At 39.5% G+C, this 26,915-nt stretch overlaps 1 long non-coding RNA gene and 1 pseudogene across 1 annotated transcript in view; one reads left to right on the top strand and one right to left on the bottom strand.

Annotated features, from left to right (window-relative positions):
• Window positions 1-9,786, top strand: part of LOC102004406 — a 16,483-nt gene extending 6,697 nt beyond the window's left edge. Inside the window, exons 3-4 of the long non-coding RNA XR_261325.1 lie at window positions 8,884-9,053; window positions 9,590-9,786. This is a non-coding gene — a long non-coding RNA (uncharacterized LOC102004406). The remainder of the gene's footprint in view (window positions 1-8,883; window positions 9,054-9,589) is intronic.
• A 13,452-nt stretch (window positions 9,787-23,238) lies between these two features.
• LOC106148784 lies at window positions 23,239-26,477 on the bottom strand (annotated as a pseudogene).
• Window positions 26,478-26,915: the final 438 nt, after the last annotated feature.

Below are 26,915 nucleotides of genomic sequence, written 5' to 3'. Positions count from 1 at the left end.
ATAAAAGAAGGAAAACATATTAACAAACAGACATCCACTTACAAAACAGCACAAGCACAACACAAGCAACACTGAATTATAGACAAAGTGGCAGGAAATTAACAATGGCTGTTGTAGTATGTATTGATATCATCAAAGTAGTTTCTTGGGAAAAAAATAGAGACATGCAAGATTGACCAAATAAGTAGTCATTAACAGTTCCTTTCAGTAAAGTGATACAAGTCAGTAGTACAAGTATGTTAGCTATCCTGTACATACATACATACGTATATACATACATACAAAATTTCTCCTTCTTTCCCTTCTCTTTGCCCACATCCCAGGTGCCCTTTACCCTTGAACGTTTTCCTTTCATTTCACAATGTCTATCATACCTCCTAGTTTTTATTCAGTGTTTCCGGTTTTACACTAGTGAGACAATGTGGTGCTTGCACATGCAGGTCTGATTTATTTCACTTATGAGTATGGTCTCTAGTTGTGACCATTTGCTATAAAGGCCTCGAGTTTATCCTTTATAGCTCAGTAATATTCCATTATATAAAAGTACCACAATTTTTTTATCCAATCCTCAGTGGATAGACCCTTGGGTTGCTTCCACAATCTAGCAATTTACAAATTGTGCTGCTATGAACATAGGTGCACATATATTACTGTGATATGATGTTTTTAGATCTTCTGAGAAAATACCCAGTAGGGAAACAGCTGGGTTGAATGGGACCTCTAGACCTAGTTTTCTGAGAAATCTCCCAACTGATTTCCACAGTGGTGTCACCAGTCTGCATTCCCACCAGCAGTGGAGAAGAGTTCCTATTTCTCTACAGCCTCACCAGCATTTGTTATTGGTTGATTTCTTAATGCTAGCCATTATTACTGGGGTAAGATGAAATCTCAATGTTCTTTTAATTTGCATTTCTCAAATGACTAATGATGGACATTTTCTCATGTATTTATTTGCCATTTGTATTTCTTTGTCTGAGAAGTGTGTGTTCATCTCAGCTGCCCATTTTTGGATTAGGTCTTTGATTTTGGGAGGGGCGCTGATGTTTTTTAATTCTTTATATATTCTTGATAGAGCTCCTTTGTCTGAGGGACAGTCAGCTAAAATTTCTTCCAAGTTTATGGGATTTCTTTTTCTCTGCTGGTGATTTCTTTAGATGTGCAGAAACTTTTCAATAGGATGAGATGTCAGTTGTTGATTCTTTGAAGTGTTTCCCGTGCAGTTTGGTTTTTGTTCATGAGTTCTCTGCCTACCCCATGTCTTCAAGGTTTTTACCTACTTTCTCTTCCAATAGATTTAGTGTTTCTGTGTTCATATTGAGATCTGTGATCCATTTTGACTTTAGTTAGGTGCATGGTGATAGACTTGTGTCTATTTTCAGTCATTGGCAGGTGGCAAACCAATTTTTCGAGCACCATGTATTAAAGAAGCTATCATTCTTCCAGTGAGTTTGTTTGGCCCCTTATCAAAGATTAGGTGGCTGAGTGTGTTTGTGGTTGTGGCTGTTTCTCCCAGTCTGTTCCATTGATCATCAGTTCTGTTTTTTAGCCAGTACCATGTTGATTTTATTACAGTACTTTGTAGTATAATTTCAGGTCAGGAATTGTGATTTCACCTGACTTGTCCTTGTTGCCTAGGATTGCTTTTGTTATTCTGGTTCTCTTCTGGCTCCAGAGGAATTTAAGAGATATTTTCTGTAGATCTGTGAGGTATGCTAATGGTAATTTAATGCTAATGGTAATTTAATTGCATTGAATCTGTGCAACAATTTTGGTAGTATGGCCATTTTCACAATGTTGGTTCTTCCTATCCATGAGGAAGGAATATTTTTCCATTTACTGAAATCTTCTTCGATCTCTTTTTTCCAAGTACTGTAGTTTTCATTGAATAGATCTTTTACTTCTTTTGTTGGATTGATTCCTAAATATTTCAATTTCTTGGATGCTATTGTGAAAGATATGGTTTTGTTAATTTCCCTCTCAGTGTGTTTGTTGTTTGTGTATAGGAATGCTATCGACTTTTGTGTGTTGACTTTGTATCCAGCTACCCTGCTGAATTTGTTGATTAATTCAAGGAGTCTTCTTGTGGAGCTTTTAGGGTCTTCCATGTAAAGTATTATGTCATCTGCAAATAGTGATAATTTTACTTATTCCTTTCCTGTCCTTACTCCTTTTATTTCTCACTCTTGTCTAAATTTTCTGGCTAATGCTTCTGGAAGTATGTTGAATAGGAGTGGTGATAGTGGACGTCCTCGTCTTGTTCCTGATTTTAAAGAGAAAGCTTTCAGTTTTTGTCCATTTAGTATAATGTTGGCTCTTGGTTTGTCATAGATGGCTTTGATTAGATTGAGGTGAAGACCATCTGTTCCTATTTTCTGTAGAGTTTTCATCATGAATCCATGCTGGACTTTTTCAAAAGCTTTTTCTGCATCTGTTGAGATGATCATGCACTTTTTGTCTTTGGCTCTATTGATATGGTGTTTAACATTTATTGATTTGCGAATATTGAACCATCCTTGCATTCCTGGAATGAATCTGACTTGGTCATGGTGTGTGATTTTCTCGATGATTTGATGCATTGTATTTGCTAGTATTTTACTGAGTATCTTTGCATCTATATTCATTAGGGAGATTGGTCTGTCGTTCTCTTTCTTGGTTGGGTCTTTCTCTCGTTTTGGATCAGTATGATGCTTGCCTCCAGAAATGAGTTAGGAAGAATTGCTTCTTTTTCAATTTCATTAAAGAGTTTGAGGAGTATTGGTATTAAATCTTCTCTGAATTTGCTGTAAAATTCTTCTATGAATCTATCAGGGCCTGGGCTTTTCTTTGTCAATAAATTTTTAATAACGTTTTCAATCTCATTAATTGATATTGGGTTGTTCAGGATTTTTGTATCTTCTGAATTCAACCTTGTACATATCTAGGAATCGGTCCATTTCTTCTGAGTTTTCTATCCTATGGGAATAAAGATTTTCTAAGTAGGTATTAATGACCTTTTGAATTTCTGTAGGATCTGTAGTGATTTCATTCTTTTTATTCCTTATTGCATGAATTTGAGTTTTTCCCTTTCTTTTTTGATAGATTGGGTAGGGGTTTATGGATTTTATTTATTCTTGCAAAGAACCAACTCTTTGATTCATTTATTTTTTGCAGTGTTTTCTTCATTCCAGTTGTATTAATTTCTTACCTGATTTATATAATCTCCTCCCTTCTTTGGGCTTTGGGCTTGACTTGTTCTTTTTCTAAAAGACTGAGGTGCAGCTACCTAATGGATATTTATTTGTTCTCTTTCTGTTTACCTTATGTGTCAGTTTACCACTATAAATTTTCCTCTGAGGACTGCTTTCACTGCATCCCACAGATTCCATTAAGTCGTATCTACATTTTTGTTTGTAGGTATTTTTAAATTTCTTCTGTGAGCCATTGGTTGTTCAGGAGGTTGTTGTTTAATTTCCAAGTGTTTATGGAGTTTTTGGAATTCCTTTTCTCATTAATTTCTAATTTCATTACACTGTGTTCAGCTAATATACATGGGATAATTTCAATTCTTTTGCATTCAGTAGGTATGCTCTATTGGCTAGCATGTGGTCTGTTTTAGATAAGGTCCCATGTGCAGCTGAGAAAAAATGTGTATTCTGATGTGGGGTGGAACATTCTGTATACATCTACTAAGTCCATTTGTTCACAGATTTGGTTCAGGTCTGTTATTTCTTTGCTCATTTTTTGCCTAATTGACCTATCTCTTTGTGTCAAAGGGGTGTTGAAGTCCCCTATTACAATAGTTTTATGAATTATTTGACTTTTCATATCCATTAAGATTTGTCTTCTATAGTTTGGTGCTCTGATATTAGGTGCATACCTGTTTATGATTGTTATCTCTTCCTCTTGCTGTTTTCCCCTAACAAGTATGTAATAGCCTTCTTTATGTCTTTTGATTGTTGTCATTTTGAAGTTTACATTGTCTGTACACATAGTAGCTATACCTGCTGTTTTCTGGGTGTCTGTTGCATGGAGAATTGTTTTCCATCCTTTGACTTTCAGTCTATGGATTTCCTTTTGAGTAAAAGGTGTTTTCTGTATACAGCATATCGTTGGATTTTGTTTCTTAATCCACTGTGCCAGTCTGTTTCTTTTGACTGGTGAATTGAGGCCATTTACATTAATGGTTATAACTGATATGTGTTGGCTTATCATTGTCATGTTATTTACTTGCTGTTGGTTTCCTACTTTTTCTACCTGTTTAATTGCTTTCTCTGCTTGAGGGTTCCTTTCTATTGTTGTTCTTGTGATTGTGGTAATTTTTTTCTCTGTCTGGAATATCTTTTAGTACTCTTTGTAAGGATGGCTTAGAACTCATGAAGTTCTTCAGTTGTTCTATGTTGTGGAAATATTTTATTTCTCCATTGAATTTGAAGGTTAGTTTGGCAGGATATATCAATCTTGGTTGGAAGCTGTTTTGTCTCAGGACCTGTAATATTTTGCTCCAAGCTCTTCTCAATTTGGTGGTTTATGTTGAGAAGTCTGCCATGATTCTGATCGGCTTTCTTTATAGGTGCTCTGTTTCTTTTCTCTAGCAGCTTTTAATATTCTGTTCATTTGCTGGATATCTGGGATCTTGATTAGGACATGTTTGGATGTAGTTTTAGTTTGATTAGGACTAGCTGGAGTTCTGTATGACTCTTTTGCCTGTATATCAGATTCTTTTCCCATGTTTGTGAAATTTTCTGCTATTATTTCTGCAAATATTCTTTTCCTGTGGTTTGTATTGCCTCCTGCTGTTTCATTGACTCCTGTTAGTCTTACATTATTCCTCTTTGCCTTGCCTTGCAGCTGTTGAATTTATTTTTCCTGGTTCCTTGTGGATTTTAAGAGATCCTTTCTTTCACAGTCGCTAGCTGCCATGCTGTCTTCAAGATTTGAAATTCTATCATGGGCTTCACTCAAGCGGTTTTGCCAGCTTTCAATGCAAGCTTTCATTTTTTGGATGTGTCTTTGATTATGTTTCATGTGTTTTAGTTCATTCCTATATTGTTCATGTAACATTTCCATCTGTTGCCTATGTTCATTTTTTTTTATGTTTCTTCTTTAGATGTGCTGAGCAATTCTTTCATTATTATTGTCATTTCATTTTTTGCCTGAGAGGTTATTTCTGATCTGATCTCTTCTATGTCCTGATGGAACTGTTTCTTTACTTCAATTGCAATCATTTCAGCAATTTCAGGTGTGTGTTTACCAAGTTCTCCTATGTCAGTGTCTCCTGGACTTGTTCTGAGTGGGGTGGAGTTCTGAGATTGCATTTTAGTCCTTCATCTTTTCATGTTTGCTGCTGGAGGCAGAATGCTCAGTCTCCCTCTTCTCTGGCAGCTCAGCCAAGGTGGCTTTTGTCCCTAGTTTTCCTGGTGGTCAGGCTTGCTCTTCAGTGGCCGCTGAGATGTGCTGCTTAGTCTGGGGTCTTCTGGCAGATGATGAAGTGTACCTAGTTCTCCCAGGTGTCAGATGTGAACTGTGATGTCAGCTGATGGCAGATCATCTGATCCATTGTCCTCTAACAGCTCAGGCCATGAGTATGACCCAGAAGTGGGCTGCACTGGTGGCGTCGTCATTGAGCAGTGGTTCTGTGTCCCCAGGCAGTTCAGGGCATAGGCAGTACCCAGACATGAGTCACAGGGTCAACAGTTCATGTCCCACCTTATTCTGTGTCCCATGCAGCTCAGTGTGTGCACAGGAGCCAGATGCAGGGTGCACTGGTGGTGATCATGGACCACCCATGTCTGTGACCCTCAGGAGGTTAAGGCCTAAGTAAATCCCAGATGTGAACTGCAGTGCCAGCAGTTCATGGACAGCCTGCTCTCATACCTCAGGCAGCACAGGGCATGTGGAGGCAGGGCCCAGGCACAAATTCCAGTGTTAGTTCTGGGCCTTCTGGGTCAGGACCTCCTGTCTGTACCGAGTGCATGGAGGGCAGAGACTCAGAGTGTAATGGCGCCGGGGTTGTGTGTCACCTGCTCTGCCCCCAGGAGATAGATGGGAAATACCTGGTTCTCTGGGTATTCAGCTGTGAACTGTGAGGTCAGTGGATCAGGGACTGCCTGATTCTGCATCTCCAGGCAGCTTGGGGTGTGCACAGGAGCCAGACATGGGCTGCACTGGCTGTGATCATGGACCACCCATGTCTGTGACCTCCAGAAGGTCAATGTGCAAGACTTTTTATTTTAAAGAGAAAAAATAATAATAAAATAACAACAACACAGACAAAAAGAAAACAACACAAAAACAATAAAAATGAAACATAATTTCAAAACAAGATGATAGGAATTAACCATGGTTGTTATATTATATACTGTTATCTTCAACCAAGTTTCTCAGATTACCAGATGTAAGAATGCAAGATTGATCAAACAATTAAAGAGCATAAAAAATAATAAAAAACCCATTAGAAATGATACTGAATTTCATTAAACAGGATAATATGAATTCAACAATGGTTGTTATATTACATATTGTTGTCTTCAAATTAGTTGTTCAGATTACCAGATATAAGCATGCAAGATTGGTCAAAAAATTTTAAGCATTAGCTGTTCTTTTCAATAAACCAATAGACATCAGCAGTACAATTATCCTAGCTATCCTTGCATATACATGCATATTTTTCTCTTCTTTCTATCTTTTTCTCCTTTCTCTCATCCCAATTTTTTCTTCCCTTTGAACAGTTTCTTTCCCTTTCACAATATTTATTGTACCTTTTGGATTTTATTTACTCTTTTCGGTTCTTACACTAGGGAGACAATATGATGTTTACATATACTGGTCTGATTTATTTCAGTTATGAGTATGTTCTCTAGTTGCATCCACTTATGTATAAAAACCTTGAGTTTATCTTTTTCATAGGTGAGTAATACTCCATTGTATAAAAATACCATATCTTTTTCATTCCTTCCTCAGTTGATGGACATTTGGGTTGTTTTGAAGATTTAGCTGTGACAAATTGTGCTTGTATAAACATGGGTGCACATACATTGCTGTGGTATGATGTTTTCAGTTTTTCTGGAAAAATACCCAGGAGGGGAATAGCTGAGTTAACTGGGACCTTTAATCCTAGCTTTGTGAGGAATCTCCACACTGATTTCTACAGTGATTTCACTAGTCTACACTTCCACCAGCAGTGGAGAAGAGTTCCTTTTTCCCACAGCTCCTCCAGCATTTGTTATTGGTTGATTTCTTGATCATAGCCATTCTTTTTGGAGTGAGATGGAATCTCAGTGTTGTTTTAATTTGCATTTTTCAAATGGCCAATGATTGGAAACATTTTTTCATATATTTATTTGCCATTTGTATTTCTTCATCTGAGAAATGTGTACTCATCTCAGATGCCCAAGTTTTGATTGGGTCTTTCAATTTTGGGGGCCGGATTTTTAAAAATTCTTTATGTGTTGTAGATAGAAGTCCTTTGTCGGAGGGACAATTGGCTAAAAATTTTTCCTGATTCGTGGGTTTTATTTTTACTCTGTTGGTGATTTCTTTTAATGTGCAAAAACTTTTCAATAAGATGAGATCCCAGCTTTTGATTCTTTGAAGTATTTCCCATTCTTTGAAGTTTTTGTTCATGAACTCTGCCTACCCTTATGACTTCAAGATTTTTACCCACATTAGCATTTAAAAATTTTGAGGGAAGCCAGGAGATTGGCCCTTAGAGGAAATCAGTAGTTCTTGTGGTGGTTAATAATGTATGTCAAGTTGACTGGGCCTGGGCTGCCCAGCCACTGGGTGAAGCATTATCTGATGTGTGTCTGTGAGGATGTTTCTGGAGGAGATGAACACTTGATTTATAGACTAAACAAAGCAGATTGCCCCTCTAGTGTGGGAAGACCTTATCCAATCAGCTGAGGGTCTGAGCAGAGCTCTGACATTGCTTCCTGTCCTTGGTCTTTGCACAAATCTCTGCAGATCAGAGCCTGATCTTCAGCACCATGGACAGTGACCAGGATGTTCCCATCACGGGACTGACTTGTGCTGTCCATAGTCACGCAGTATTGATTCTTCATCCTTCCTCTTCATACTTCCAAGAACACCCAGGGCAGAGGATCTTGGCTGTGTCTGTGAGGCTCCCAGGGTCAGTGTTTGTATGGGGCTGCCAAATGCTGCTGATGCTGCTTCAGAACGTCTCCCTTGGGCTGAATCCCAAGTGCTCTCACTTCTGCCAGGGAAGCCTGGGTTCCTGAGAGGGAAATGTGGGAAGGCTATGTGGTGGGGAGGAAAGGAAAGGACCCCACCTACTATCTGCCTTTTTCTGTACAAGCTGAAATGGGCAGCAGATCCTGGGGAGAGTAGAGATGTGTGGATGTGTGTGTGGGATCTCTCTGAGGCAAACCCAGTGGGGAGATTTCATTCTTTTCTGATTGAGCCCCATTTGTCTTCATATGTAAACACTTGGGGACATGAATAAATTTCCCTGGTTGCTCTGCCACTCATTTTTCAGTTCACTCATCTGCTCTACATTGTATCCATCCATTCATTCCCTCTTTCTTTAGTGTGTGCTTTGTCTACCTTTTTTCTCTAATCAAAATAGGACATTTATTAGGAGAGCACAAGGAACACAAGCATAGAGAACAGAGTAGCTGCACCTCACAGAAGCCTGGAGCCATGGTTCCAAGTAGGAACCATGTCAGCTTCATTTCTTCTGCCAGCCTGCTACATGGTCCCTCACCTGCTTCTCACTGCTCATCATTGCCTCCTCCTGTCTTTGCGTCTACTGGCTTTTCTTCATGGACGCTGCCTGACCCTAGCTTAAAGTGTGGTCTTTGTTTTGCTAGCAAAACAGAAATGGCCTCCTAATTTTTGTCCTCACATCCACACTTGCTGATCTACACCATTTTATTCTGTTCACAGCAATGAGAGGAATTCACAGCAGTGGAGAATGTGTCCTGTGCTTTCCCACACTCCCAGGAGATGGATAATGAATTCTCAACATGCTGTGGAGCTGGATCGCTACTCAAAGATGCAGCAACCTTTGTCGAAGGGCTCTTCCTTGCCCTTTGTGGCTCTCCAGCATGGCAAAGGTGTGGCCAGTAACAAATGAAATGTGGGCCAGTGTGTCATTTCCTGATTTTCTTTCAAATTGAGGCCACAATGTAGAAAGAGACAGCTTGCTTAGCCTACTTGTTACTTATTAATCCAAACTGTTTCTTACTGCTTTCTGCTTGTGGCCCAGCATCCTGACACAGCTCAGGGTGTAGAGTTCAGCATAGCCTGGTCATAGCACTGAGCAGGCATAGGTGGGGCCAGAGGAGCCTACAGGATGTTGTGGTGATGCAGAATGGCTTCCAGAGTGATCCAGATCCACCTCCAAGCTGGGTCTCCAAGAAACACCCATCACTTGGCCAGGGCATGACACTGAGCTGGAACTGAACATGAGTTAATGAGTGAGGGGATGAATGACTAGAGTGGGGAGCCTGTCTCTGCACATGACCTAAACAGGGAAAGCCCTTCTGAGGAGGTGTATTAGTTAGGGTTCTCTAGAGGAACAAATTGATCTATCATCTATCATATTTATCTATCTGTCTGTCTATCTATCTATCTATCTATCTCTTTATAGGATATAAAGGATTTATTGGGTAGGCTTATAGTGGCTGCCTGTGGAACCAGAGGTGGAAGAAGACAACATGGCCATCTGTGTGCTGGAGAGTTAGAGAATCCAGGCAAAGGCTGAAGTCCTGCTGATCCCTGCAGAGTGTGGGATAAGTATGTGCTGGAAGGCTGAGAGTCAGTGCTGGCAGTCTAAAACAACTGGAGAGAAACATCCAAGGTGGTGGCAAAGAGCTCCCCCAAAGAAGCAAAGGAAAAACTTTCTTCTTTACTTTTTTTTATCCCATCTAGGCTGCAAGCCTGTTATGGTTTGTATCTAGATGTTTTCCCCTCCCAAAGCCTCATGTGGTCACAGGTGGGGCTTTTTAGAGGTGGCTGGAGCTATAGTATATGATGCTGGGATCAAGGATATGATGCTGGGATTGATTCAGGTTGTGATGCTAGGATTAAGGCTGCCTCACCTCGGATGTGAGAGTTACCTGCCCTAAGGGTGGGCAGCCTGGATAGGATATAAGGGGAATAAAAGAGTGTCACTGTTTGCCACTTGTTGCTGGCTACTTTTTCACTGCTTTGCTGCCTCTTGGCTGTTAAGAACTGTTTCTGCTTTGTGGTACCCTTCTGCCATGTCACTGTGCCTTGGAGCCAACGAACAATGAAATAAAACCTATACAAACTGAGCTAAATAAACCTTTCCTCCTTTAACTTTGAATGTTGGATATTTTCTCTTAGCAAGAAGAAAAGTACTAAGATAAAGCCTATTGGTTGGTACCACCCACTCCAGGGTGGGTCTTCCCTTCTCTGTTTGTAGCCTACATGTCCATCATCCATGAACACCCCAGAATTTTATTAATCTTCAAGATGGTTCTTACTCAAGTAAGGTTGACATATCACAGTAATGATCACAGGAGGTGAGTCCTAATAGGACCAGTTTTCTGGCTTCCATAAACTGGAAACCCTCACACCTACCTCACAAGGGTTCTGCACAGGTGGTTACATGCCTGTCACCTGCTTTGCCAGCCTGCTTCCCTGTCACTGCCCTCACTCCTTTTAGGAGGAATTTTCCTCCCACAGTAGGGAACTTTTTGAGTACAAAACAAGAAACCCAGAGTCTTGTCTTAATCCTCTGGAAAGTCTGTGAGAATTATGAGGTTTAAAACATTAGTAGGAGCGAGGCTTCAGGCTGGATTGTAATCACTGATGTTGTAGGCAGAGTCTCATCATGGTTTTATCTCAACTTCTCCCTCAGCTAGATGTTGTCATCTTGGGCCTCTCTTTGTGAGAGTTAATGTCCACTGATACTTATGGGTGGCTGTAGGTCCAGAGCCCTTCACTACCTCAGTTATGCCTTTTTGAATCACTTAAAATTTTGCCCTTTTGCCCTCCATAACTGGAGAATAAATGGGGATCCTTCTGGGTTTTCCTTCACTGTCTTCCAAGATCTGCTGTTTCTTGGGGTTCTGTCTTCTCTCTTGTGTCTTCCTTGGCTTGCATATGTTGTCTGTTCTGAGGAACACATTTTGTCATGCCTGGGGAATGGGAGGAAATGGGAGGTTAGTCAGTGAGATTTTCTACATGGGAAATTCTTCTAATTCCACATTCATCGTAGATTGAAAATTAGTTAAATATATATGTTGGGTTGGAAAGTATTTTTAGCAGATGTTTCCCCCTAGAAATTTGATGGCCTTGCTCATTTCTGTTTAAGCTCCATTTCTCTGTTGCTGATGAATATATGAAGCCACTGTGATACTTAATTGATTCATGTAACATGTATTTCTCCTCTGGGGGCTAGTGTTATTTAATCTCTATCTTAGTGTTGTAATATTCAAAGTGATTTCCCTCAGTTTGAGTCTTGCCTTAGTCCCTTTTCTCATCACAGGAACACAATACTCAACACCCATAAATTAAAGAAGCAGAGCTTTATTTTGGCTCACATGTACAGCCCACAGTTGGCTGGCTCCAAGGCAGGATGACATGGCAGGAGAGAGGTTGCTCATATCGGGACTAGGAAGCAGAGAGACAATGAAGGGAGGATCTGGGGATGGAGATGAACCCTTCCAGGCCACACCCCCAGTGACCCTCCTCTTCTGACCTTATCCTTACAGCAAATCAGCTACAAGCCCCGTAATCTAGTCACCTCCCTCAAGTCCTGTCTGTGAGCACATAGGCTCGCGGGACATCTAAACAGTAAGTTTGCACTGAAAATATGATGGATCCTTTTCATCCAGAAATTTCTCTCAGACTTGGGAAATTTCCCAATATTATTTCATTGATTCTTTCCTTAATTCTTTCCTCCACCATGTTCTGTGTGAGGAATACTGTTATCTGTTCATTGGACCAATTCTCAGAATCTATTCCACTTTCTGGGAGATTTCTTCATTCTACTTCCAAATCTTCAGTTGAGGTTTCCACAAAAACTGTCCTGGGAATGTAACTGAGGGGCTCTTACTTGTACAGTACTGAGTGTGGACGGTTCACACAGGATAATCTGGCCAGGAAGAGAACACTGGGTGCCTAAGAGAAAAGACAAAACCTGCTAACCAGGCACAAATTTGGATTCTGCAGATGAATTTCACCTAGTTCCCTTTCCCATAAATTACAGATGGATAAAACAGGAGTTCATATAAATGTCAAGTTCTATGAACTGATTAAGAGGAGTTACTTTCTCTGAAAGGGAAGAGACACAGAAATTGTTACAAAGTTTTGATTTAAACATGGAATTGTCACAGTCCTGTAATCTACATTCACAGCATCCAGGACATCCTGCCCAAGGGTAAGGTGTCAGCAGGATCAGTCCCGTTTGAGGGGTGAGAGAGAAACTGACCAGGCCTCCCTCCCTCCTTGTCATGTGCTGGTAGTCTTATGCCTGTCTTGGTTTGTATACCATTTTTTTTTTTTTTCTCTCCGGTACCGGGAACCGAACTCACGACCTTGCGCTTGCCAGGCAGGCGCTTTTGCCGCTGAGCTAAATCCCCAGCCCCTGTCTTGGTTTGTAGAAGAATCATTTCAGTCTGCCTCAGGTTCAGTACAGAGAAAGCTGGAGCAGTTCTTTATTCAGCCCACCATCAGGCTCCCTGGTGACTAACACTAACACCATGGCCAAATGAGGTGTGACTCATTTCTTGGTAAATCACGTAGAGGTGTCAGCTGTGCAGATGTGATCTGGCAGGAAAAACATTTAGAAATAGGACATTCCAAACACTGGATGTTTAAAGCAAACTGTTTAACCCAGCTTCTTATTTCTCAGAAGTAATGCTCAAGTTTGAGATAGAAGTCAGAGCGATTATGTGTCATTTTATACTGTTATAGGACAAATATTACTCATTTTCTTGGCTAGGTGTTTTCTTGTGGGTCATTTAACTAGTCATGTGAGATAAATGATATTATACTAATTTTTACAGATGAAGAAACTGAACCTAGAAAGTAATAAAGGAGAGGAACACAGTAAGTAAGTAGTTAGGAATGATGGATTAAAATGTTTCTGATTTTTTAAAATTGAAAATATGAACTCCTGGATTTCTCTGGTGCTTGACCTAGGAGACCCACCTGCAGAAAGCAAGGTCTGGCATATTTGCATTTGGTTCCATTTGCTTTGGTTAAAGTATGAAGCCAAAGAAGCTCAAAACATTTTTGCCATACCAGTTTTGTTTTTTCTTGGCTATGTGGCTACTTTACAAGGAATAGTTTGCAATCACTTCATGTTAAACTGAGTGCTGAGATGCCACTGTCCTGTGACTACAGTGAGGAAAGCAGGTGCCAAGCCTTTAACAGGAAAGGCTGGTGAAGTGGGACACACTGTCCAAGAGGCCTGCAAATATTTTGCAACCAAGAAAGTCTTCAGACACTTCTTCCCTGCTTGGTCAGCAATCAACATTTCATGTCTGTGTGTTTGTTTGAAAGAGGGTCTTGCTGCATAGCTCACGGTGGCTTCAAACTTGTGATCCTCCTGCCTCAGTCTTCTGAGTGCTGAGATTAAAGGTGTGCACCGCCACGCTCAGCTCAGATGCCCAGATCATATTGTTTTCTTAATAAGAATTTTAAGTTGATGATTAAGTTATTTTCCAAAATTCTTTAAATAGCACATCACCAAGGACTCTAGTACACATGGACTATGTATGTATGTATTTAACTATCTCATGCTTTCCCCCATACATTTGTCCTTACCTTCAGTATGTATTGCATGATCTACCAAGCAAATAAACTGAACTGAAGAAGCACAGTTACATGAAGAGAGCATCATGGTGCATGGTGTGGTGGATTGACAACTGGTGGTCAACTTGTAACATCCAGCTGAACTGGGTAAGCATGGTGCTGGGTATGGGAGGCCCACCCGAGGACTGTTGCCAGCAGCATAAGAGGCAGAACTGGAAACGAAGAAGTTGGGTTGTTGGGAACTGAGAAAGGCTGTTGGAGCTGGTAGAAGCTGTTGGGAACCTGTTGGAAGCTGAGAGAAGTGATGAAAAGCTATTAGTTCTCCTGGAGGAGCTTGTCATGCTGGCTTTCCTGATGAACTTGGCTGTTTTCATCCTCCAAGGAGCTTACAACCTTGTTGTTGCTGAGAATGGCTTCAGTTCACTTTGGGGAAGCTCTGGTCTTCACATTGAGCATTGCTTCCTGGCTCTGGAATGGAAGATGGTGTACTGCTCCATCTTCTGGAGAAGCTTGTTGAGTTGGCTTTTCTGATGGGAACTCAATTGTCCTGATCATCAGAGGAGCTCAGGACCTCACTATTGCTGAGGATGGCTGTGGTACTTTTCTGGGATGCTCTGGTTCTTACTTTGAGCATCACTTCCTGGCTCCAGTGTAGATCCCTCAGCCTGCTAGCACAAATCCTTTATCCCACTGGCACAGACCTTCTAGCTTCCACTACTGACCTTTGGGCCTCCCAGCACAGATCCATGAATAGGCTAGCATGGGACATTGTCGTGGGCTCTTGGCCTCCAGTTGGACTCATGGGACGCATTGTTATGGGCTCTAGGTCTTCAGCTGGACTTATGCAGGACCTTATTGTGGGGTCCAGGCCTTCAACTGGATTCCTTGGTCTTTAGTGTGTGGACAAATTTCCTGCACTGTCTTATATGAATCTTTGAGTGACTGTTATAAATAACCTTATAAAATATGTGTCATATTATATTGCTCATCTTGCATAAAACCCCAAACCAGGACACATGGTATGCAAGAGAAAAAGAGCTTATGGAAATATAAGAGGTCAAAGAATTTGCTCTTCTTGTAACAACCTGCTCTTAGAGGAGCTAACCAGGGTTCTGCAAGAATTTCTTCATCCCTTTTAAGTGCATTGTCCCCAGTGACCTAACCCTCTTCCACCTCTTAATACCACCATAATAAGGATGACGCTTCCAGCATGTGGACCTTTGGAGACCTTCTTGAGCCATTGTAGGCCATGGGCAAGCTTAGCTTGGTTTCTTCAGCTGCTCATCACAGGGTGGGGTCAGTGTTCCTTTTCCCAGGTTGTAGAGAGATGAGATGAGGGCGATGAGCTCATGAGTCACAGCACACAGGCCTGAGGCATCTTTATTCTGTGGGTAACAGTTGCCATTTTCCTGATTTTATTTTATGTCATTTTTGAACCCATGGCCTTGGAATGCTCAACACGGGCTTTGCCACTGAACTACGCCCCGGGCCCAGCCCAAAAGTCACCATGTATATCAAAAGTATCTGTGCTTTGTGCTTATAGGAAGATAGTAGGTCTTGTAGAACCTGTGATCTCCTTGGAAATTATCTTCCATTCCACTTTATGTTGGGTGAGTCTTTTTTTCCCCACAAAATGGACTCAACAAGACACAGGAAGCACTGAGGATGACCAGGATAACAATTATAGGTGCAGCTCGTGAATCCTAGTGGAAGACCATAGGCAAGACCAGGAGGGCACACAGAATCAGGGAGGTGTACCCCAGGCCCCTGGCTGTAGAAGCAAAGAGTTCGTTCACTTCGGCAGTGACCAGAAATGGGCTAATGTCAGCATTTTTCAAGCAGTTTCAGTTTCAGTCAGAGGCTGTTATTAATTTTAAATGAAGCAAGCACGCAAGCAAGCAAGCAAGCTGCTTATTGCAGTGAGAAGAAAATGCATGCAGTGTCAGGAGTCTCCACAGGCATGGGGAATACTATGAAAATGGAAAGCTAGAATATTAGGCAAAAAACATCAAGCCACTATACTGACAGTGGCATCCAGAGATTTGGGGCTGGGCCTGGGCATACTGGCATCTAACATTTCATGTCTTCGTGCACTTCCTGTTAGTTGTTTGTTTTTGATGTTCAGAACTCTCAATGCCCTTCTGTTAGTATGAGCTACAGCTTCAGAACAGCATCCTGGGCCCGGAAGGAGATACACCCAACCTGTGGCTGTCCTGAGCCAGAATATGTGAAGGATCCCTGCAGTACAGCTGAGATATAACATCTTCAGCCACAGGTGTGTCCTCTTCACTGGCTGCTGTGTGTCTCTTTTCATGTGTTGTCTGCTGCTTTAAAGTCAAGTTGTTTTTCCTCTATGAAATCCAGCCTAGGATTAAAACATCCGTGTTTTATTCCAACCTCTAAAACTAGAAAGAATGGAAATAGCAGCATCACTGAGTGGAATTACTCTCCTCTGTGGGTGACTCACCAGGGAGACTCCAGAGTCATGTGGGAACCCAGCATCACTTCTCACCTGTGGAAACTTCTCCAGTGCCTGGCATTGAAGGGTACCTGGTATTTCTGTGGCTATTTTTATACCAGTAATCCAGTATTCAGCTAAGTTATAGAGGGGCCCTATGGTGATGTCAGTTGGCAGGTATCTTGCAGGGAGGCAGGGAGAAATCTGCCACAGTGGAAGATCCTGAGAAGCACAGTCAAATCTGTGTAGCTGGTATGACAGCCAATTAAGACTTCAGGTGCTGGTGTCATACAGTTACCATGGCCAAACTTCCTTGGGTCTGAGGTGACTTACCCGTTGCATGTTCTGAAGTTGTTTGGTCAAGAGAGTCTCTACCTGAACTGCAGAAAATCTTCCAGTTCTCTTCTTCACTAGCTTATGAGACTGTTGTTGGGCACAGACCTGAGAGACAAGGTAGTGATACCAAGGAAAGTGCCCCTTGTGTCAGGAGCTGCATTGGCTCAGAAACATTTCCTTGGTGTCTTCTGTGTGCCTAGACTGGGCTGAACACGGGTTCAGCGGTGGTAAGAGAGGGTCTAGGAACTGGGGTCATGGGAGAGGCCAGCACACAACGGGCTTGACAGGACAGAGATAGGGAATTAGTAATGTGAGTGCAGAGGAAAGACTTTTGGAGATTTTATGTGAGGCTGGCATCATCTCAGATAGAGCTTCTGTTGTGGAAAGGATGTCCTGGCAGAGGGAACAGCTTTGGCAGTGGTATAGAGGTGAGAAAGAAGAAGGCATCATGGGACAGTAGCAGCTGGTGTGACATCCTGTGTGGGAATAGGGCACAGTGACCTGAAGAGGGGTCAGTGCACACCTCAGAATGTGCATCTGCTGTGGCCCCAGGATAGACCTACTGTTGCTAAAGCCTAGATTTACTTTGGCCTACTTTTACTCATGGCAGGGTTGACCTTCCATGGCTTCTCTCTAGGCTAGAAGTACCTTCAGAGTCTAGCCTAATGTAGTCACAGGGTTCCCTATGGGCCCTAACCCTAACCTGTTGGAGAACTCTGCAGTCATGATTCAAAGGAGCCCGGATACTGCTCAAAACCTTGGCATTGTCCATATTGTTTAGTTTCACAGGCATGCAGAATGGAAGAGTTGTAGGGTGAAGGGGGCTTCCACCAGATTTCAGAAGAAGGCCTGGAAGGCAAAGTAGTGTTTCACTGAGACACTGCATGAAGTTGTGAGAGTGAAAGTGCAGCTGAAGGTGCAGTGGAAACCTCAGGAAATTGGAAAAGCCATAAATGTGGAACATCTAAGGGAAGCTGCAAGGAGTAAGTTAAAGTTAGTTCCAGAGAGCAGCCATTAAGGCCGCAACCACTAGCAATGCCGTAGGGATGGGTCCATCCAAGCCCTGTGGAGTTCACATTTGCCATAGCTTGCCCTGAGGCTGTACATGGAACTGTGGGATTTAATGTTTGCCCTGCTGGGATTCAGTCTTGCTTTGGTCTGACTCGTTTCTATGCCCTTGTTCTTCCCTTTTGGAATGGGGATGTTTATCTCATGCCATTGATTGTTGCTAGGGTTTAACTTTCTTTTTGATTTTTACAGGGGCTCATAGCTAAGAATGTGTTTTTTATTTCAAAGGAGACTTTAGACTTAGACTTTTCAGTCAGGTTGGAACTGTTAGGACTTGGGCAACTTTTAGAGATGGACTAAATGCAATTTGCATAATTAGTCTTTTGAGGACCATGGGAAGAATGTTTCGGTTTATATCTAGATGTTCTCCTAAATCTCATGGGATCATAGGTGGGATCCTTGGAAAGTGATTGGATTATGAGGGCAGAACAGCTGCTTACTGCTAGGAGCCTGGTTGGAAGTGCTAAGTCACTGGGACTGTGACTCAGAAGATCATATCACCCTTCCTGGCTCTTGCCTTGATTTTCTTTGTTTCACTTCTATGATACTGTGAGAAGCTGTTCTCTGTCAGGGGCTTCTGCCATGCATTTTTGCCTTGGAGCCAGTTGACTATGGACTGTAACCATGAGCTAAAATAAACCTCTCCACCTTTAAGTCATGGGTTTTGGATATTGTACCTCAGTAATAAGAGTGATTAGGGCATCCACCTCTGTGGCTTCTCAACCGGGAAGGAAAATGGGCTCAGAGTCTGCAGCTCAGGAAGTGAGGGTTCATCCTGACCTGATTGTTTGTGGAATAGAGGAAATGACTGTCTGTTCTGAGCCTGAAATCAGTGTGTTGAGAAAAAAAAGCATTTTCTTTTCTGACTTACAGGTCTATTGAGATGTAACATTGAAAGACTGACATTTAAGAAGTATTTTTTTCTTTGACCCATTAGGATTGTACATATATGGTGTAATGATCAAATCAGAATAATTAGTGTATCTCTCTCTTGAAACAGTTATCTCTATGTTGGGAAGCTCTGTACTCCTGCCCTGTATGAACGTATGTATTTATTTATGAAAACTAAATAGCAAATATTTACTGGGCATTTATGTTGCAAGGCTATGGATATTGAGAAACATACAGAAGTTTAAAATAATCCATCCTTTTCAAAGGTCTACATTGCAATCAGAAATAGAAGGAATGCTATTTCCACTTAAAATTTAAAACTAGAAATAACAATTCAAAAAAGAAAGACTAGGATTTGTATAGGATTAATAAGGCTTCAAGTTCAAACAGGGAGGCATTTCAAGTGAAGGGACAAAGACACAGAGATGAGAGAAAGGTCATTTTATTCTTGACCAAATTGGTGTTTATAGAAATACATATGTCAGTAGCAAAATGTACATCGTTATCTCTTAAAACATTTTTATTGGTATGTGTTTGCAATATGTAGTGATTACATTCAGCTTGGTGGGGACTGACACATGTACAAATTGCATCTTCGTTATTTTCATCCCTCCCCTCTGGCTCACTCTCCTTCCCTCCCCAGATCCCCTTGTCATCTCCAAAGAATTTACCTTTCTGGTTTTAAATATAGATCCTGTATTTTGTTCTTTAAATTATTTGTATTTTGGGCCTCTCAGAAAGCATTTGATATTTAGCCTTCTGTGACTGACTTACTTCACTTAATACTATGGTATCAGGATCTGTCCACTTTCCAAAAAATGAGTCAGGTTTATCCTTTTTACGATTGAATAGCATTCCATCATGTTTATATACCACATTTTCTTTGTCAGTTTATCTGGGAATGGACTGCCTGCCTCTGTGGCTTAGCTGTTGTGAGTTGTGCTGCTGTAAGCATGGTTATGCAGGTATTTCTGTAATGTTATGATTTTAGCTCTTCTGGAAGATACTCAGGAGAGGTATATCTGGGTCAGATGCAATTTATATTTTTAGTGTTTTTGAGGAAACACCATACTTATTTCCAAAGTGGTTGTGCTAGATTACATTCCCACCAAGAAGACCACACCAACATTTTTCTCCCACAACCTCACCAACATTTGTTTTTTGAGTCCTTGATAAAAGCCATTCTTATTGGAGTAAGGTAGAATCTCAGTTTTCTTTGGATTTGCATTTCTGTATGTTCTTTGAGCTTTTAAGTTTTTTGTTTTTAATTTATTATTTTCAATTTTCATTTTTTATTACTGCATGTTTGTAGTACATAATGATGTTCCTTATGGGGAGTGGGTACATGTACACAAGACATTTTAATTCTATTTTCATCCACTTGGCCTCCCCTTCTGTTTCCCTCTCTCCATGTCCTGGTCCCCTTCCCATTTTCAAAATCTCTATCTCCCTCTTTCCTATTACCTATATTTTATTTTTCTCTTTATATATATTTTGCGTTTCTCGTATAGAAGAGAAACCATAAAATATTTAAGCTTGTATGTCTGATTTATTTCATATAATATTATTGGCCAAAATTGCATCCATTTTCCTATAAAGTATTTGTTTATCCTTCTTTATGGTGTATAAATACTAAATTTAATTTTTAATTTTTATTAGTGCATGTTAGAAGTACATAATGTTTATATTCCTTGCATAGAGTTGAAATATGTGCATAACACATCTTAATTCATTTTTCATCACTTTTGTCTTCCTTCCTTCTCCCTCCATCTCTTGATCCCCTTTACATTTAAGAAAGATCTTTCTCCTTACTTCCTAGTATCTATCTTTTATTTTGCACTTTGTTTATACTTTTAATTTCTCATATACAAGAAACTATATGATATTTAAGCTTGTCTGATTTATTTCACTTAACAATATGGTTCTAAGGTACATCCATTTTCCTACAAATGATACAAGTTTTTCTTTATGGCAGAGTACTCCTTCATTGTCTCTAAATGCCACATTTTTCTTTTAAAATTAATTTTACATTTAATTATACATTATTAATTATTAATACATTATTAATTAATTATTAATACATTCCCTTCCCTTCAATTCTTCTTACCTTCTCCCTTTACAAAACTTTGTTTCTATTGTTTTCCTTCCCCTCTTCTTAAAAAATCCCTATTCCTTTTGCGTCCTTTCTCCTTTACCCCTCCATTTTCCCCCTTCCATTTGAATATTTTCTTACTACTCAGTAGCAATCATAGATTTTGTACTTATTTACTCTTTGAATTTCTCATGTAAGAGAAACAAGGTGATATTTAAACATGTACGTCTAATTTATTTCACTTAAATGTATGATTTCAAGGTACAACCATTTACCTAAAAATGTCTCAAGTTTATCCTTCTTTATGGTAGTATTCGCTTGTATATAAAAACTACATCTTCTTTATCCATTCATCTGTTGATCAGCATCTGGGCTTTTTCCAAATTTAGCTCTTATACCCTTGTATAATATAAACATGGATTTGCGTAATCACTGTGGTATGATGCTTTTAACTTTTTCAGAAAGATACCAAGAAGGGGAATAGCTGGGTAAAATAGAACCTCTAGTTTTAGTTTTTTTAGAAATCACCACACTAATTTCCACAGTGGTTGCACTAGTTTATAATCTTACCAACAGTGGAGAAAAGTTCCTTTTTCCCTACAGCCCTGCCAGCATTTGTTATTGGTTGATTTCTTGATGATAGCTATTCTTTCTCAAAGGAGATGGAATCTCAGTGTTTTAATTTGTGTTTCTCAAATGACCAGTGATGTTGAACATTTTTTCATATATCTATTTGTTGTTTGTACTTCTGAGAAGTGTCTATGCATTTCAGATGCCCATTTTTTGGATCGGGTTTTTAAATTTAGGGGTCTGATGTTTTTGAGTTCTTTATATATTCTAGATATTAGTCCTTTGTCTGATGAATATCTGGTAAAATTGCTTTCAATTCTATGGGTTGTCGTTTCACTCTATTGGTTTCTTTTGCTGTGGAAAAGCTTTTTAATATGATGTGATCCTAGTTGTTGATTCTTTGTAATATTTCCTGTGTGATCAAGGTTTGTCCCTAAAGTCTTTACCTAGATTCATGTCTTCAAGAGTTTTACCTATTCTGTCTTCCAGAAGATTAAGTGTTTCTGTTTCAATATTTAGATATTTGATCCATTTCAATTTTAGTTTACTGCATAGTGAAAGATATGAGTCTAGGTTTGATCTTCCACATGTGGAAAGTCACTTTCCCAGCATACTACATTAAAGAGGCTCTCTTTCTTCAAGTGAGTGTGTTCCATCCCCACTTCTTAAAGATAATGTAGCTGAGTGTGTTTGGAATTATTTCTGCATCTTCTAGTATGATCCATTGATCCTTAGGTCTATTTTTCTTTGGCAGTACCATGCTGTTTTTAATCACAGAACCTTTGTAATATGATTTCAATTTGGGGATTGTGATTTTCCCTGCCTTGTCTTTGTTCCCCAGAATTGCTTTTGGTATTCTAGTCTCTTCTGGTTGCCAGTGATTTTAGGATATTTTTCTCTAATTCTGTGGAGTATGCTAATGGTATTTTGATTGGGATTGCACTGAATCTGTATAACAGTTTTGAATGTATGGCTATTTTCACATTGGTTCTGTCTATCCAACACAAGGCGTATCTTACCATTTTCTGGTAGCCTCTTCAATCTCCTTTTTCAGAGTACTTAGTTTTCAATGTGAAAGTCATTTATTTCCTTTGTTGGATTGATTCCTAAGTATTTCACTTTTTATGCTATTGTGAAAGGTATGGTTTCCTTAATTTCTTTCTCAATCAGTTTGTTATTTGTGTACAGGAATGGTGTTGATTTTTGAGTATTGACTTTGTATCCTGCTATCCAACTGAATTTAGTTATTAAATCTAGGGGTCTTTTGGTGGAGTTCTTGGGTCTTCTATGTATAGTATCATGTTATCTGCAAATAATGATAATTTTAACTTTTTGGTTTCCTATCCTTATTCCTTTTATTTCTTTCTCTTGTCTAATTGCTCTGGCTGATGTTTCCAGAGCTATATTGAATAAGAGTGGTGCTAGTACACATTCATGTCTTGTTCCTGATTTTAGAGAGAAAGCTTTTAGCTTTTGACCATTTAGTATTATGTTGGCTGTTGATTCATCATAGATGGCTTTTGTTAGATTGAGATAAAGACCTTATTGTCCAATTTCTGTAGATTTTTAAAAATTATGAATGGATGCTGGACTTTGTCAAATGCTTTTTTGCATCTATTGAGATGATCATGTGGTTTTTGTCCTTGGTTCTGTTAATGTAATATATTGCGTTTATTGATTTGCATACGTTAAACCATCCAGGCATCTCTGGGATGAATCCTTCTTGGTCATGGTATATAGTCTTGATGATTTGCTGCATTCTGCTTGCCAGTATCTTATTGAGGATTTTTGTATCTATGTTCATTAAGGAGATTGGCCTATAATGTTTTTTTTGGTTGGGTACTCTCTAGTTTTGGTATCAGGGTAATTAATGCTTGCTTCCAGGAACGAGTTTGGGAGTATTGCTTCCTTTTCATTTCATTAAAGAGCTTGAGGAATAGTGGCATTAGATCTTCCCTAAATTTCTTGTGGAATTCAGCAGTGAATCCCTAAGGACCTGCGCTTTTCTGTGTTGGTAGTTTTTAAAATTCAATTTAATTGGCTGATATTGGATTATTTAGAATTTATGTATCTTCTTTTTTCTCAGATCATCTTTTTATTGAAATATTTTCTCATGCTTCTTAGCTGGGAACTCCACAGTACCATTGTTGATGTCATCTATGATTTCAAGAAGGTATTGGCTATCCACATTGCAGCCCACAGACTGGGAAGTCCCCAGGATCTGTTTAACAGTTCCGGAAAGTTCTCTGGCCAAAGACCAGTGTGCATATGTTGGGCATTGTTGACAGTCTTGTAAAAAATGATATTTCCACTGTTTATGTGCTTCGTTTTTTTCTTGGTTCCAGGAGTCGAACTTAAGACCTTGTGCTTTCCAGGCAAGTGCAGTGCCGCTGAGCTGTACCCCCAGCTCTTTCCACTGTGTTTAGTGTTTTTCTGCTTCTTACTGTCTCTTGTCAGCTCCTTGGGGCCTTTGATGATTAGGGCAGGGGCAGAAGGCACTACTTCAATCTGGGCCTGTTTGTTTTAAATTGTCAGTTTCACCATAATGCTCTTTCCTTCCAATCACCAGTTGCCTTGATTATGTCATCTCCCAGTTTTTTGGAGACAGACTCAGGGGACAAATCTTGGGGGACAAATCTTGGGGGCCATGGTAATGTGGTATTGGCTTTGCCCCTGGTGGACCTCAGGTACATGACTTTCATCTCACTGGGGTTGATCATCAGTGGAATGGCGGAGGTGGCTGGAGTCAAATGAAGCCAGATTCGGGATGACTTAAGAAAGTTGCACCTTAGTCTACTCCTTGTCAAAAGCTGAAAGCTTTTATAGCTCCTTGATTCAAATGCCTATGTATATGGGAATCTATCAGTTTTTTTTCTGAGTTTTCCATTTTATTAGAGTACAAGTTCTCAAAGTAGGTATTAATGATCTAGATTTCTGCAGGATCTGTTGTGATTTTTTTGCCCTTTTCATTCCCAGTTGCATAGATTTGAGTCTTCCTGTTTTGATGAAGTTAACTGTTTGTCTATTTCATTTAATCTTGCAAAGAGCCATTTCTTTGATTCATTGGTGTTTGTATGGTTTTTTAGTCTTCATGGCCTGAATTTCTGCTATGATCTCTATAATTTCCTCTCTTGTATGAGCTTTGGGCTTGACTAGTCTTCCTTTTCTAAAACTTTGAGGCTCAACATTAGGTTGTTTATTTATTTTGCTCTGTTTTCCTGATGTGTGAGTTCACTGCTATAAATTTCCCCCATAGGACTGCTTTCATTGCCTCCCATAAGTTTTGGTATGTTGAATGAGCATTACCATTTAATTGTAGAAGCTGTCTAATTTCTTCTTTAATTTCACCTGTGACACATTGGTTGTTCAGTAGAGTGTTATTTTTTTTATTTTTTATTTTTTTGGTTTTTCTCCGGTACCAGGAACCAAACTCACGACCTTGCGCTTGCCTGGCAGGCGCTTTTGCCGCTGAGCTAAATCCCCAGCCCCTAGTAGAGTGTTATTTAATTTCCATGTATTTGTGGAGTTTTTGTGGTTTCTTTTGCCATTGGTTTCCAATTTTATTGTGTTATGGTCTGATAATATGCATGGGATAATTTCAGTTCTTTTGCATTTACATAAGCATGTTTTATGAGCTAGTATGTAGTCTATTTTGGAGAAAGTCCCATGTGCAGCTGAGAAGTATGTATATACTATTGTTGGGTGGAACACTCTGTAGATATCTACTAAGTCCATCTATTCAAAGGCTTATTCAATCCTGATATTTCTTTGTTGACTTTTTGGCAGTTAATCCTTTTGTAATAATGGGATATTAAAGTCCCCCATTACAATTGTGTTAGTGCTTGTTTGATTTTTCCTGTTCCTTAATATTTGTTTTATATAGTTGGGTGCTCCTGTATTTGGTGCATATATTTATGATTGTTACCTCTTTTTCTTGGAGTTTTCCCTTAACAAATATGTAGTGACCTTCTTTATCTCTTTTGATTAGTCATGGCTTGAAATCCACGTTGTCTGCAAATAGAATAACTACCTGCTTTTTTCTGGGTTATTGTCATGGGTAATATTTTCTCCATTCTTTAACTTTCAGTCTATCACTTTCTTTGAGTTAAATGTGTTTCTTGTATGCAGAATATTGTTGGTCTTGTTTCTTGATCCATTCTGTCAATCTCTTTTCATTGGTGAATTGAGACTATCTACATTGGTCGTTATCTGATGTTTCTTGTGCAGTACTATATTTTTATGAGTTTGGGTGCAATATTGATCAATGCATATATTAATAATTCTTAACTTTTCCTGTTGGATTATACGTTTAGGCAGTATCTAATGATCTAGTTTGCATCTTTCCATCAGTTTTAGCTTAAAGTCAACTTTGGATATAGCATAGCTACACCTTCTTTCTTTCAGAATCCTGTGGCATGGAGTACAGTTTTCCATGCTTTGATTTTATTCTGTGAGTTGCTTTTTGGGTTAAAGAAGCTTCTGGTATACAGTACACTGTTGAGTTGTTTCTTGACCCATTCTCTTATCCGTTACTTTGTATTGGGAAAGTGAGAACTTTCACAGTGAGAGTTAGTACTGAAAAGTATTGACTTATTCTTGTCATTTCCTTATTTTCCTGTTGCTGATTCCTTACCTTCCATGGAACTGTTAGCCCTACCAGGTGTATTCATGCCATGTGATACTTTGTCACTGTTGTCCTCAATGTCTGTTTACAGGGTATCATTGAGAATTTTTTTAGTGGTGATTTGTTGGTAATGAATTTCTTTAGGTTCTCCTTATCATGTAAGGATCTTACTTCACCAATTTTGAAAAATAGTTTTGCAGGATATCTCAGTCTTGATTGGAAATTGTTTTCTTTTAGGGCTTAAAACCCTTCACTGCAAGGTCTCCTGATTTTAAACTTTGTATTGACAGCATACTGTAATTATAATATGTTTGCTTTTATAAGTGATTCATTACATTTTTTTCTAATAGCTTTTAAATTCTCTTTTTGGCTATGTTGTGACATGAAGAGGTTCTTTTCTGATTGGGGCTATTTGAGGTTCTATATTCCTCAATTAACTGCATGTTAAAGTCTTTTACTTATTAGAAAGATTTCTGCTATTCTTTCAGTAAACCATTTTTTTATGCCATTTGTGCTATAGGCCCATTTTCACTAAAGAAAATAGATATTTTTCTTTGCATAATTTATGAGCTATTAGACCATTTTTTATATTCTCTCCTTTTGATTGCTGGTAACTCTTCCTAACTGGAACCTGTAATTCCTGTTACATTTTTAAACACCCCTGTGTATTTAAGTGAATACTTGCCTATATCCAGAAGGAAGGTTTTCATGCTGAGTAGAATGTCTTATTACCTGCAGCCAGCATACTGGCATTATAAAATTTAGGGGAGTTTATTTTGTTTTAATAGCTGAATAATACTCCATTGTTTAAAAATACCACATCTTTTTTATCCATTCCTCAGTTAATGGGCATTTGGGTTGTTTCCAAGATTTAACTATAACAAATTGTGCTGCTGTAAACATGGGTGCACATATATTGCTGTGGTATGATGTGTTTAATTCTTCTGGGAAGATACCCAGAAGGGGTTAGCTGGGTTAAATGAGACTTTAAATCCTAGTTTTGTGAGGAATACCCAGCCTGATTTCCACTGTGGTTTCACCAATGTACACTCCCACCAGCAATGGAGAAGTGTTCCTTTTCTCCCACAGCCCCTCCAGCATTTGTTATTGGTTGATTCTTTTTTTTTTTAGTTTATTTTTTATTTTAT

This window comes from Chinchilla lanigera, unplaced genomic scaffold (assembly GCF_000276665.1).
Source record: "Chinchilla lanigera isolate Chin_1 unplaced genomic scaffold, ChiLan1.0 scaffold00028, whole genome shotgun sequence".
Lineage (NCBI taxonomy): Eukaryota > Metazoa > Chordata > Mammalia > Rodentia > Chinchillidae > Chinchilla > Chinchilla lanigera.
This window is presented reverse-complemented; position numbering and strand designations above follow the sequence as displayed.